General features: G+C 40.2%; 1 pseudogene; it reads right to left on the bottom strand.

Annotated features, from left to right (window-relative positions):
* Window positions 1–8997: 8997 nt before the first annotated feature.
* Window positions 8998–10610, bottom strand: LOC112611517 (annotated as a pseudogene).
* Window positions 10611–15388: the final 4778 nt, after the last annotated feature.

Raw genomic sequence — 15388 nt, 5'->3', positions numbered from 1 at the left:
CAGATGTGAGCAGGAGAGACAAGGGCCCTACTTCAATCATCCAACATTCTGGAAAACTCTCTTTTACCCGTGCTTGTAACTAACCAGGCATCAGTGCAGCTCACCATGTGTACTAAGATGTTTGTTATTTCTCCAGGATATTCGATCAACAATTTTATGTTTGATATATCATAATAGTTGCTGACCAAACAGTAGAAATTCTACACAAGACGACTTTTGACATCTGGAAAATAAAATGTACAAATGTAATTTTTAAATAAAAATGTTTTTCCTCTCGTCATTCCCTTTGGTCAACATATATTTAACAAAACTCATTGTTTTTGCACCACTCACTGTTCAAAATCTATTTATTATTTATTTTTCTTATGATGTTTTCTCCAGTTTCTTGTCACCACTAACTCATCTGTTCCTTCTCATATATCTTCTAACACTAAGAGATTTGAACTTTAGAAACCCTGGTAGATTTCATAAACATCTACAAATAAATCATTTAGCAAACGAAACATGAGACAACTCATCACCAATCAGCAATCAGTATATGCTATGTTACATACACCAAACTAAAGAGACAATTGATGGAATCACAGAAGCTCTTAGATATCACGTACATCAACCAAACACATGCTTTGGGCAAGCTCATCTTCAGAATCCCTGTTAGTCTTCCAGCTGCTTCATAAGTATTTCAGATAAAGGGGTACTCACTACCCCAGGATAACTGGTCCACTTCCAAGTTTCTTTCTGTTCTTTTTTAAAAAATATAGAGAGCCTACGTTTTTTCTCTCTATAACTGTAAACCATTGGTGCCAGCTCAGTTTTCTAAAACAACCCCTAACGACTTGTTGCCCTCCATTCCATGACTACCTTTCAGAGATCATCTTGCCACATAATAAAATCTTGCTTTAGAACTTTCTCTTTTCAAAGTTGATCATACTTAGGTATTTCTTGTAAGACATGCTTCTAACTCTTTCCCCTAAAAATCTACAAATAAGATAACATGGCTGCCTATATTTCTAAGAAAATTAATAAAATTAAAATCATTATTATGTGCAACAATGTCATTTTCTGTTGGTACCGAAACTAAACACGCTTAGGGGAAGTGATTTATTCCCCATAATATAAAGGTAATTAGAATTTACTTCCTATGAAAAAAACAAAAACTGCTACCCAACATCTGCCCATCCCACAAGGTATTCCCACTGTGTACAGTCCCACCACTAGACATTCTCTTGGATTAAGCATTGAAGACTTTTTAAGTTGCATGTATTATCTGTGAGAGCTTACACTTTGAGCAGTGATATCAGTTTATTGGATATATCGAATAAACCTCTATAAAGGCTTTGGGAAATTAACAAAATGACAGGCAAAGGGTAAAACTAGCAGTTCCTGATGTTACCAAAGCACAAAGTAGATGTTAGGGTGATTTGGCAGGCCAATGTGCAGCTTGAGGTGAGCTATCAGAATTTTGAACAGTAGGAAAGAAAAGAACACTGGCTAAGAGTAGTCCATAAACGAGGAAAGAAACAGCCCCAAAAAGTCACAATGAATCTTCTAACCTGCACTTGACAAATCTGTGGCTTTACTTCAAGGGCCCAGGGAAAGGAGAGCTCTTAGTCCAGCTGTCCTGGTGACCACATTGCTGCAATATCTCCTAGCCACTTTTATATAATAGATTTACAACACAAGACCACCTTGTGAAGCCCATGGACAGCAATGCTCTGCCCAGAAATTGTCAGTAGGATATTTATCTACAGAGAAGCATAGATATATGTACAAAACAGATAGAGTTAGAATGTCCGTAAAAATAGCATTTGAAAACAGTTGAGAATAAAGGCAGTGGTGTCAGTCTTTGTGATGTGTTGGTGACCATTCAGAGGCATAAGAGAAGAGAATAGGAGTAAGCACTTCATTTTCTAATAGCTCTAGTATCCAACATGTAAGGAATCCTGGGGAGAGGTTGTCCAGCTCTGTCCACTGCCCAGTGTATGTTGGCAAGAGGGAAGGAGGGTTAGAATGAGAAATACCAATTGATACTTCACAGTTCTGCCTGCTGGAGGAGGTCAGGTCTTGAAGTCACAATGGAAAGGAGAGATGTTTCAGTGCCCAAAGCAAGGGCTGGAAAACAGGCATTCTTCTTGGGGTTCAGTTCAACTCGGAGTAGGTACTGAAGTTTAGTTCAGTGTCTACAGCCTGCTCAACACCATGCTGAAGTGGACATAGTCTCCACTTTCATAGACAAAGTCTGATAAGAAAGACAGATTTTACTGCAATGAGCTGTCATCTCACTCCAGTGAAAATCACTTTTATCCAAAAGACAGGCAATAACAAATGCCAGTGAGGATGTGGAGAAAAGGGAACCCTCGCACATTGTTGAGTAAATTATTAGGTTGATGCAAATGTAATTGCAATTTTTGCCATTACTTTTAGTGGCAAAAACCTCCTCCTTCCTTCTTGCCAATATATACTAATCAGTGGATAGGACTGGACAGCCTCTCCCTAGAATTCCTTAAATGTTGGATACTAGAACTATTACAAAATGACACACTTACTCCTCTTCTCTTCCTTATGCCTCTGAATGGTCACCAACACATCACAGAGGCTGCCACATTACTTTTAATGGCAAAAACTGCAATTACTTTTGTACCAACCTAATAGCACAATCACTGTGGAGAAGTTTGGAGGTTTCCCAAAAAACTAAAAATAGATTATATGGTAATATGATCCAGCAATCTCACTGCTAGGTATATACCAAGAAAAAAGGAAATCAGTATACTGAAGAGATACCAGCACTTCCAAGGTTATTGCAGCACTGTTCACAAGAGCCAAGATTTAGAAGCAACCTAAGTGTTCATCAACAGATAAAGAAAATGTAGTAAACATAACATAAACAATGAAGTACTATTCCGCCATAAAACAAAATGAGATCCTGTCATTTCCAACAATGGGGATGGAACTGGAGGTCATCATGTTAAGTGAAACAAGCCAGGCACAGGAAGACAAACTTTGCATGTTCTCACTTGTTTGTGGGAGCTCAACATTAAAACAGTTGAACTCACGGAGATAGAGAGTAGAATAACTACTGGAGACTGGGAAGGGTAGTTGGTGACAGAAGGAGGGGTAAGGAGGAATGGCTAATTGGTATAAAAATATAGTTAGATAAAATAAAAAAGATCTAGTATTTGATAGCACAACAGGGTAAGTACAGTCAAAAATTTATTGTAATTTAAAAATAGAGTTTAAAACATTGTTTATAACACAAAGGAAGGATAATGCTTGAAGAGATGGATACCCCATTACCCTGATGTGATTACACATTGTATGCCTATATCCAAACATCTCATTTACCCATAAATATGTCCACCTATGTACACACAAAACAGATGTTTAAAAAGACTTTTAAAAAGATTCATAAACAAATAAAACTGTCATGTGCAATGCAAAAAAAAAAAAAAGCCAAAAAGCCTATGAGATTCACAAGTGGTACAGTGGAGAAAACAATTAATGGAGTCTGGAAGGCAGGGAGCACTTCATGTAAAAAGTAATGCCTCAGCAGGGATGTAATCATGAACAGTGTTTCCAGGAAGACAGGAGACCGATGGGCATTCTAGGAAGAGACAAGAACACAGGCAATGGCAATAATGTGTGGTGAGAACTCACAAGAGGAAGTGATGGCTTGAACATTAGAAAGGACGGGATAGGACAGGGCACTAGGGAGGGGCCAGGCCAGGAGGACTCTGCACAATGCATAAAAGAGCTTTAGCTTCACCTTGCAGGCACAAGGGAGTCATGTAAATATTGTGAACAGGAACTTGGACTTGGAAATTGTAAGTTCAGAAAAATTGTACCATAGAGTATAGATTTGAAAGAATAAGAATAGAAGAAATTGATTTAGTGCTTATTGAAATAGGGAAGAAGCAAGGAAGGGAAGCAGGGACTAAGAACCAGAGAAGCGGGCCGGGCGCGGTGGCTCAAGCCTGTAATCCCAGCACTTTGGGAGGCCGAGATGGGCAGATCACGAGGTCAGGAAATCGAGACCACCCTGGCTAACATGGTGAAACCCTGTCTCTACTAAAAAATACAAAAAACTAGCCGGGCGAGGTGGCAGGTGTCTGTAGTCCCAGCTACTCGGGAGGCTAAGGCAGGAGAATGGTGTAAAACCCCGGAGGCGGAGCTTGCAGTGAACTGAGATCCAGCCACTGCACTCCAGCCTGGGCGACAGAGTGAGACTCCGTCTCAAAAAAAAAAAAAAAGAACCAGAGAAGCCTAATCAGCCAGGGTGCAAAATTAGATGGTAGAAGCAAATGGGCGATGAAAGAGACCATGACAGACAAGAGGATAGCAAGGAACATGCAGGCACAAAGCTGATTTGAGGTTCAACTTGTATGAAGTAAGGACTTCTGTGTCACTTCTCTGATGTACAACTGGGTGACTGTTTACTTAGGGGTCATTTCTTAAAGGATAAAATTCCCTTAGACTTTAGTGACCATGGCTCTGACAGCTGCCAGGCAGCATAGGAGGGCTCAGGGCTGCAGCAGAGGCAACAACAATGGTAACACAGTTCCCTAAGGTCCTGGGACCTGTCAACTTTCCTTGGTGTTAAGCAATAGGAATGGGACAGGAGGCAGCGAGGTCCTCTTGTGCGGCAACATGGGGTCAGGGCAGCAGCTAACAGCTCACAACTTTGTGGCCTTTGCTAGTGATCTGGGAAGACTGGGGTTAATGAGAATCCCAGACAACTTTTTGGAAACTTCATAAGTGAAAGACAGTTGAAAACCATCTGTGTCTAGTCCCACAGCCTTGAGAAGGCAGAGAAATGGCTTTGTTCAATGAGGAGTTCGGCAGTAGCACTATTTAGAGCTCACGGAGGATGTGGAGGTTAGATTCCAGAACCTCAGCAGTACAAGGGTAGTTTCTCTTGAGGAAAGAGTGAATAGATGGTCTTTTCATAGGGTACGATCAGGAGGAAAATCACCGTAATCAACAGAAGGGGAGAAGGCGCCCCTGGAGGAATGCTTCTCCCCTCTCCCGGGGTCTAATAGCACTATACTTATGGTACTTCCAGTGCCTTTAAGGTTTTTGTACACCTGAGCAAAAGAGTACAGATCTTCGACATAAAAGGCTGGCACACCCCTGGAGAATGAGACAACTGGGGATGAGATATGTGCCTCAGTCCAGAGTCATCCACAACGTGAGAAAGCCAGGGACCCAGGACTGTCTTTGTCTTGGTCACCAAGTGAAAAGCTGCTGAACAGATTCCTAACCCAGGGTCATAAAACAGTGTAGGAAGGTAGGCTAAAAAAGAAAGAAATCTAGAAAAGTTGTAAGCACCTTTCAAAGTTCAAGCTGTAGGCAGCATATGGAATGGAATAATTCTGCATGTCCTGGGAATGATCTAGTGGGACTTAATGGAAATAGAACTGTATATGCCTTGGTATATACCTCCATTATTAATGGTATATGCCAGATACTTTTATTCCTACATCCTCTTGTTCCAAGCCCTCCACCGCCTTTTGTTCTCCCTTAGATTTTAGAAAAGCCATTTTGTTTTTCATGAAAAAGCATTTTTATTGCACACTATCACTTAATTTTTTTTACTTCCATAGGTTATTGGGGAGCAGGGGTTTTTGATTATCTAAGTTCTTTAGTGGTGATTTGTGAGATTTTGGTGCACCCATCACCCAGTGTACACTGCACCCTTTTTGTAGTCTTCTGTCCCTCACCCCCTTTCCACGCTTTCCCCGAGTCCTCAAAGTCCATGAGTCATTCTTATGCCTTTGCATCCTCATAGCTTAGCTCCCGCTTATGAGAACATATGATGTTTTGTTTTCCATCCCTGATTACTTCACTTAGAATGATAGTCCCCAATCTCATCCAGGTCTCCGTGAATGCCATTAACTCCTTCCTTTCTATGAGAATAGCAATTTTGGAAACCCTACCCTGTTGTTCTTGATCTTAAAAGAAATGTGAGAAAAGAGTTCCCACTTGGAACACCTGCTGAGAAGCGCGTGATTCTCTCGGGGAAGAGGTGGAGTCAGATCAATGAACTAAAGGAAACCCAAAGGAAACCACTAGATTCACCTAGAAGCTCTCTTTCTCATAAGTAAACATTAGAGGTTCCAGGTTTGTGGTTTCACATACTCTACTTGAAACTTAGCAAACTCAGTGTGTTAAGACAACATTTATGAGGCCCTTTACTAGCCCATTGAAGCTGCATAGGGATCAGTTGGGTGAGTGAGGGTTGGGGGGCTTTAGGTGTCAGGATTATAACTATGGCCCTTGCCTGGTAGCACTCAGCCTGGCGCCCAAGACAGCATGTGCAAACCAGTCTGATGATGACAATCGTAAGAATCGCCTGGAGAGTCTGATTTAGTAGGTCTTCCCCAAATATTTGTATTTTTAGGAAATGCCACAACTAATATTTATGATCTTTACAGCCAGGTGTAAATGGAAAACCTCAGTCTCATTCTAGGATTATAAATCAACAAATTAAACTTAAGTATGGAACATCTAAGTTAAGGACATAACACATTATAACTTAGCAATTTTTCACTTTACAAATAAATGGGCAGGATTGAAAAACCTACAAGCCTTTAGTACACAGCAAAGTCAAAATGTTACAGTTTGAACATCAATACAGTGTGGAGTACCTACTAATCCTACCTGAGCCTTGTTTGCCATTTCTGTAGTGTAGGAATATGTATCCCTCCTACATACCTCATTGCGAGGATTAAATAAGTTATTTGAAGTTACTTGCAAGAACCCAGTACATAGCAAATATTCACTGAAGGTTCATTCTCTACCTCCCTTCGCATCATTAAAAAACATATGAAGGTATACTTTTTAACATATGGTTTGTTTTTTCTTCTTTTTTGTCTGTATAAACGTAAGGAGTATGAATGCAATGACATGTTCTCAATTAATAAGGAATGCAAAGTAAGAGGCAAAAGCATCAATATTCCAAGTCATGTGACCAAACATTCAGGAACAGTCCTCCTCTGCATAAGCTTCCCCTACACAGAGCTGTCACATTTTTCATCACAATCCTCTTCTCATGCAGCTTTATGGCCTTCAAAACATTTTCTCTTCTCTTGGGTCTATGGTTCAAGGATTTTATGCTTCTTATCAGGTAAGCCTTATGGTGTCTATATGACAAGTGTATTGAGTTATTGGCATTTATAATACCCACTTCAGTCCTTAATTGGAATAGAGGCATCTGGTTAACGTACTAAGAGATAATCTTTCTTAATATCAGTTCAGATTCCTATGGCAGGCCATGTTCAGGAAAAGAAAAAGCTGAAATCGAAGGAAGGCCATTAAAAGTGTTGAAAAGCCACAAAATTACGCCTGCACTTTTAAGGCGAAGATTAAAAAAAATCTTTTAGCAGGATTCTATGTTGACACATTAATTATTAATATTAAAATGGTAATTAATTTAGTATTCATAAATTATGCTTCCCACGCATCCACACTCACGTCATGGTTTCACGAGTTTCTAATTTCTTGCCTCCAGGATTTTGGAACACAGATTTTTTTTTTTTTTTTTTTTTAAGAGTTAAAGGAGTAAGTATAAAAAGTTATACTTTTTTCTGAGATGGAGTCTCGCTCTGTAGCCCAGGCTGGAGTGCAGTGGTGCAGTCTCAGCTCACTACAAGCTCCGCCTCCCAGGTTCAGGCCATTCTGCCTCAGCCTCCCTAGTAGCTGGGACTACAGGCGCCTGCCACCACACCTGGCTAATTTTTTATATTTTTAGTAGAGACTGGGTTTCACGGTGTTAGCCAGGATGGTCTCGATCTCCTGACCTTGTGATCCACATGGTTTGGCCTCCCAAAGTGCTGGGATTACAGGCATGAGCCACTGTGCCCAGTCTCGTGTAATTTTTAATACAAGACATCCAAAGTCTTACACAGTCAGTTGATCTCATCAGGAACAAAATATGGCACGAATTCCAGAAAAAAGAACATATCTTTTTTCTTTTTTGTTTTTTGGTTTTTTTGCTTTGCGCGTAGGCTTTTCAGTCTATGCAACGATTATTGATTTGCTAAGGACAGTAACAGTCAAATGCTAGAGAAAAGAAGAGAGGAGAAATATTTTTATTTCTTCTAAAGAGGTGAAAATAAGGTTTTTTTTTATTTCTTACTCATAAGATTTTTAAACTCTTAAAAATGCAATATCGTCTTTTCAAAGCAAATGCCATCTTAAAAAAATATATTAGCAATGTACATTTGCACTCAAAGAAAAACATGCAGCACCACTGTCTTCTGACAAAATTCTACATAAAAAACCCTATGCGACTTTCTGCAAATATGTTCCATCTTTATTATTCAGGGACTCCAAACCACTAACATGCAGTGCAATATTTATTGTTTCTTATTTCCATACAAAACACGGGACCAATGATGTCTTCTGACAACTGTTTCCCGATGGTTGAACAGCAGTCTCTCTTTGCTTTAAAGTATTCTTTTTAACTTGCTGATGTGAGGTATAATTGGAATTCAGTAAAACTTGAGGCTCCAATAGAGGGTGGAGGATGAAGGATGGAGAAATACTTAAGGTCTACCCTGTGCCACAAACTCAGGGGAAAAAAGTTTACACAGAGAAACACCAAAAAACCTCAGATTTTATCAATGCACCCTTTAAAAATGTGTGTTTTTTTTTAATTTCTGAAAGCAGCTTAATGTGAATCAAAAGCAGTTCCTGAGTAACTGCAGTAAACAGTCTTTTAAAATATATATGTACATACACATGTACATATGTGTATGTATGTGTATACATATATATATTTACAACTTAGCTCATTTTTTGGTCCTGCCTTGATTTACCTCCCCAGCATGTAGTCCCTTCTTTCCTTTCAGTCCCCAATGCGCAAGTACGATAGCATTAGCTCTGGGAGTCAGCGTGGAGCAGATGTTTCTTATCACTCCTGTGAGATCATCTGCTTGTCTGACAGGCCAGGTTTCCAGTTCTCTCAATCTCACAAAAGCTGTGAGCATCACAGCCACCTCACGTTTTCTTCATCAGACGCCATGACTGCCACGTGTGGAGCTTGTTGTAGGCTGTCTGGAGTATCTCTATGTAACTTACCAAATTTGTGCTTAATTACTGTCTCCGAATCTTTTCTTGGAATGGGCAGAGCTTCGTAACTTGGAATCGTTCCAAATTACTTTTCATTTTCACTACCTTTTCTTCTAGGAAAGCAGGACCAGAAATGACATAGAAGTTCTCCAACAGCTACATGCGAGTGTTGCAATTCAGACTGAATATCATTTGGCACCATCTGGTTTAATGGTTTGCTGTGATCCTCCCTGCATGAGTGCCCCTCCAGGTGACAGTGCTGTGATGGTACTACCGGCAGCACTACTCGAGAGAATCTGAGTTAACTTGGGTATATAAGTTTCCATTTCTTGTCCAATACTTTGAAAAGAATAATGTCCTGACTTGTTGCATACTGTAGTGACTGGGTTGGAGTTGGACCATAATACCTATCTAACTTCTTGAGGTTCAGTGCATTCATTTTCAGAAAATTATTTTTCCCCAAGTCTTCGTATTCAATGGAGTCTTGTAATTTCACCCTTTTGACTACTGGCTGAAAGCAGTCTGCATCTCTGGAATTTCCATCCATGCTGCTGGGCTATTTGGTTCATTTTCTGCTTCTTGTTTCCTGAGTCCAGCTGCCTGGACCATGGCACTTTGATGGTTAAATCTCTTGATGGCAACATTACTATTCTCTTTTATGGATTTAGAATTGGAAGCAGGTGGCACAGAGGAAATGCCGTAGCCCTCATCTAATGATTTATCTCCCAAAGCTATTAAATCTAGTAGTGGGTTTTTCACTCCTAATGAAACCATTGTTTTTAGGCGTTTTTCATCTATTTTGGCATATTCTGCAAAGAGATCCTTTGACCCAGTATTCAGCTGATCCCTGTGAAAATAATGGGACTGGAAAAAACGTGTCCAGAATCCCTTCTCTGTCGTGTTGTGGGGAACATTTTCTGCACATTTAATTTTTACTGCTGGATAGGTCCTAAATATGACCTCAATGATATCAGAAGTTAAATTATATCTCAGAGCATTACAGCCATCCGTTTGGGGCCAGACATCAGCCAGAAATGCAGCAGCAATGCCAACATCCTGCTTATGATTGGATGTGGAGAATTTTCTGTTGCATTCACATTTAAACAATTGGCCCAGAATTCCTCAGCACTGATCACTTGGCTCACAACAAGGTCTTTATAAAGCTGAAACAAAACAGGATCTTCTTGCAGCATTCTGTTCTTCTCTTCCAGTTCTCTGCTTTCCTCTTGAATTTGGGCGGCAGCAGCTGAAGAAGGTCATTTACTGCATCTTGCTCTTTCACTGCTGGGCTTTCGTTGGAAAAATGGAAGTTAGTTGTTTGTGTCCCCTGCATGCAGGTCCAGCTGATGCTGAATTTTAGCTTTTCCTTCTGGACTAATTTTCTGGCATTTAATATCCACATACATATGGCTGATTGTAAATCTATTTTTGCCTTCAGGTGCCCAAGCAATTCTTTCTGCCATGAAGTATAGAGCTCCATCCTGCTTCTTTTAACGCACTTTCTTTACAATCAGCAAAACTTCTTCAGATGAGGTTGCCATGGTGGCTAGAAGGTGCAGGTGGAAGTTACAATTCTAGGCAAGAAACTAACTTGATTGAATACAGTCGAGTTCCGCTGCGCTTCTTAGAGCCGCTGCTGGGAAGAGGCTGAAACCCAGTGGACGCAGCAGTCGCCACTGCCTCCGTTACTGGGGGTGTCTCGCCTCGAGGAGTCTCAAGGCACCTGGAGTGCCTGCGAGGAGTCTGAAGGCACGTGACTGGGAACACAGAATTTTTTTTTTTTTTTTTTTTTTAAATATCTAGGTCTTAGGCCGGGGCAGTGGCTCACACCTGTAATCCCAGCACTTTGGGAAGCCGAGGTGGGTGGGTCACCTGAGGTTGGGAGATCGAGACCATCCTGGCTAACACAGTGAAACCCCGTCTCTACTAAAAATACAAAAAATAAGCTGGGCGTGGTGGCACATGCCTGTAATCACAGCTACTCGGGAGGCTGAGGCAGGAGAATCACTTGAACCCAGCACGCAGAGGCTGTGGTGAGTTGAGATCAGCCATTGCACTCCAGCCTGGGCAACAAGAGTTAAACTGCATCTCAAAAAAAAAATATATATATATATATGTATATAATATATATGTATATGTATATATGTGTGTGTGTATGTGTGTATGTATATATGTATATATCTAGGTCTTTGGAAAGGTTTTTTTTTTTTTTTGAAACAGTCTTACTCTGCTGTCCAGGCTGGAGTGCAGTGGTACAATCTCGGCTCACTGCAACCTCCACCTCCTGGGTTCAAGTGATTCTCCTGCCTCAGCTTCCCAAGTAGCTGGGATTATAGGTGAATGCCACCACGCCCAGCTAATTTTTGTATTTTTAGTAGAGACAGGGTTTTGCCATGTCGGCCTGGCTGGTCTCTAACTCCTAACCTCAAGTGATCCACCTGCCTCAGCCTCCCAAAGTGCTGGGATTACAGGCATGAGCCACCACACCCAGCTGGAAAGCCTTTTTAAAAAACTGTAAGTCCTTTATTGGAGAGAGGGTGGGCATCTCTGAAGCCTGCGAGAAGTGAAGTGATGCTCCAGGAGCCCAGAAAAATCCAGGTCTGAGGCTTTCAGGGGAGGAGGACTCTGAGTCCAGGGAGCAGTCTGAGCTTCCGCTCTGTCTCCACTCCCATCCCCTCCTGAGGCCCTCAGTGGTATGGTTCTATGGAGTACCTTGTAAGAATCAGTGCTGGGCACCCAGATTCCTAGTCTTGCCAAAGATGAGAGCAGGCTCTACAACAAGAAGGCCCACAAAACCCAACCCAAAGGGCAGAGAAATGCAGGTATCTCATCAGCAATCAGGAGGGCCCTGAGATGCTTCCCTGAAACTGTGGCCCTTCCTTAGCCCCAGGAGCTTAGGATGACTCTGAGAGAAGAAACTCCAAGAAAGGAACCTATTCAATGGGTGCAGGATCATAATTGAGTTTATGTAAACATCTTAACATGTGCTATAGGTTTTCAACTCAACTTTGCGATTTGTACCCATTGATATTCTAGTATAATGACCCCCAAATAGCTCTTCTGTCGTTTAATTTTGTAGAGATTAGTACAATTTTAAAATATATATACTTTCAATGAAAAGATTCTAAAAACTGAAGCAAACCAAATCCAAAATTTTTTAAAACTTTAAAAATACGCATATAAACTTGCCAAGAGAGAACCAAAGACTGTCTCGTACCTAGTACTCCTATTCCCTTTTTTCCCTCAAGGCATTAATTTTATATTAATAACATTTAGCTTTGATGGATGGTTGCATTGTTTGAAATATTGCAGAGTTAAGTAATTTAAACACTGTTCCTTGGTTCAAGACAAATTCTGAAATGGTTCATCTCAGTTAAGGTCACCATGACTAATAAAATAATACACAATCTGTGGCTGCTTCATAGAGAGTGCCTAGAAGAACATATTGCCCAAAATTATTCATTGTAAAGAATGCATTGTAACTACCAAAGAAATTAATATTGTAGTTTATCCACCAGGACACAGAAATAATAAATGCTTACTAAGTATATAATATGTAAAGGAGTTTTACACTAATAAAGATTAGATTCGCCATGGTCACTTGCGAACATTCACAATAGGCCATTCCTAAATATCAGATTAACGGACTGCACAACTCTTAGTAGAAAAAGAAATGGACAGAGAAGAACAGCATCTGGGATCAGAGACTGGCTATATAAGATTTTTATATTATTTTCTCTTTACAAAGACATTCCATATTACCAAATAGCTAGATAATAAAGGGAGAACAGAAATCATTATATCATTTTATCACAGTAGAAAATGTTTTAAAGAAAAAGCAATGAAATGAATAGGATTTTTCTAAGTCAATAGCTATTCTATTCTCATAATTGTCTTCAAGATGCGCTCAATTTCAGGTTTTCTTTGTCTCTTATCCTGTTTTATTTCTTCCCCACTTTTTAAAATGGGAGGGTAGGCCCCTATTCTAATATTCTAATAGCCATGTTGCTATGCAAAAGCACAGACCATTTTGGCCTGGCTGTTCCTCCTGCCCTTAGTAATAGTTAAATAAGCAAATTACCTTTGCAGCTCGGAAGAGTCCTGCTGTTCCTCATTATTTCCCTTGCAAATTAGCCCCCAGGAAGACACCGATTTTGGACTTAGGAAATGGTAGTGGAAAGCAACTCAGATTCTTACAATTAAATCAAGAAAGATTTCTAGATGAAGTATCATATAGGGTGACTGACTACAGTTAACAATGTATTGTACATTTCAAAATCGACAGGATTTGAAATACTCCTAACACATAAAAATAATAAATACTGAAGAGGATGGATACCATACATATCCTAACTTGATCATTACTCATTCTATGCATGTAACAAAATATCACAGGTACTCCATAAATACGTACAAATATTATGTACCAATTTCAAAAATTAACTCGTGTATGTGTTTTGGGTTTATTAACTACTAGGTTTTTGAGAGCTAAGGAAGACTAGGGTAGCAACACGTAGATGAAGATTTATGTTTGCTCTTAAATTGGTTCATGCAAATTTACTTTTTTCCAATAATATTCTTATATGTAGGAATACAAATTATCTGTTAATTCCAGCAAGAATAAATGCTATAAATATTAATATGAATTTAAACTGTTAAGTAATTGTGTATGTGTACCTAGGCAGCAAGTTTACTTACACAGACAAATCTCAGGCAAAAGAAAAGGAATTATGATTCAGATCAACCATGTACAAACTAATGCTGGTTTCTGACAGCCTATTAAGTCACGCAATAATTCCCACCCCCCCCCAGCCCAACATAAGAGGGTGAGGGAGAGGCAACATCAGATATAATGGTGTTATTGCAATAATTGCAACATCAGGCTGGAGAACCTACACAAGGATGATGGTAGACAGCTCCTGAGGACAGGCACGGTTCCTGGTGTATGTGTGGCCTACACCTTGCCAGTGCCAAGTATATAGCAGTCACTTAGAATATGCCTGTAAGAGTGAATAAATCTAGAGACATTTGGGGAACGAAAAAATAAAAAAGATTGTTCGATGAATTATTTCACATAGAATTTAACATTATGAATTCTCAAATCTTGGAAATGTAAAGATTGGAAAGTACAGTTGGTTCCTGAGGAAAATTTGTCCTGGTCAGTTTTGTGTGTCAACTTCACTAGACAACAGCACCCAGTGATTCAATCCAACACTAATCTAAATGTTGCTGCAAAGGAATTTTGTAGATGTGGTTCTCTACAATCAGTTGACTTTAGGTAAAGATTATTCTCAGTAATAGGAGTAGGCCTCATTCAATCAGTTGGAAAGCCTTAAAAGCAAGACTGAGGTACTCCTGGGGAGGAAGACATTTGGCTTCAAAACTGAAACATCAACTCTTATCTGAATCTTCAGCCTACCAGCCTGTCCTACAAATTTTGGACTTTCCAGCCTCTATAATCTCATAAGCCAATTTTTGAAATAAATCTCTAAAATAAATAGGAACTAAATATACTGGTGATATAGGAGATATATCTTACTGGTTCTGTTTCTCTGGAGAAAGCTGAATGACATAGTGTCTTAGTAGAAATTTTAGGGACAATATCTTTTTGGCAGTTGACATTTTTAAGCAAACACCATTTTGTAATGAGATGGTCTTTCCTTGGTCATCAGACTATCTGCTAAATTAGTGGAAGTTCGAATGCCTTAAATATAAAGTTGACTGTTGAAATTTGATTATAATGCCACGGTTTGTGTCTAGGTGTCAAGTCTATGTTTGAAAAATAAAAGCAGCGGCCGGGCGCGGTGGCTCAAGCCTGTAATCCCAGCACTTTGGGAGGCCGAGATGGGCGGATCACGAGGTCAGGAGATCGAGACCATCCTGGCTAACACGGTGAAACCCCGTCTCTACTAAGAAATACAAAAAATAGCCGGGCGAGGTGGCGGGCGCCTGTAGTCCCAGCTACTCGGGAGGCTGAGGCAGGAGAATGGCGTGAACCCGGGAGGCGGAGCTTGCAGTGAGCTGAGATCCGGCCACTGCACTCCAGCCTGGGTGACAAAGCAAGACTCCGTCTCAAAAAAAAAAATAATAATAATAATAAGTGAAAAATAAAAGCAGCTACATTACCATTTTAGAGGACATGTGAGTTCCTTATGTATAAACTTTCTAAGCCAATAAATGCCTGCCTACTCTCAGTTAAAGGCAGAAGTAGGCTAGGCACAGCGGCTCAAGCCTGTAATCCCAGCACTTTGGGAGGCCGAGGCGGGTGGATCATGAGGTCAAGAGATCGAGACCATCCTGGCTAACATGGTGAAACCCC

This window comes from Theropithecus gelada, chromosome 18 (assembly GCF_003255815.1).
Source record: "Theropithecus gelada isolate Dixy chromosome 18, Tgel_1.0, whole genome shotgun sequence".
NCBI classification, from domain to species: Eukaryota; Metazoa; Chordata; class Mammalia; order Primates; family Cercopithecidae; genus Theropithecus; species Theropithecus gelada.
Note: the sequence above shows the minus strand (reverse complement) of the source record. Positions and strands in the feature narration are given on the sequence as shown.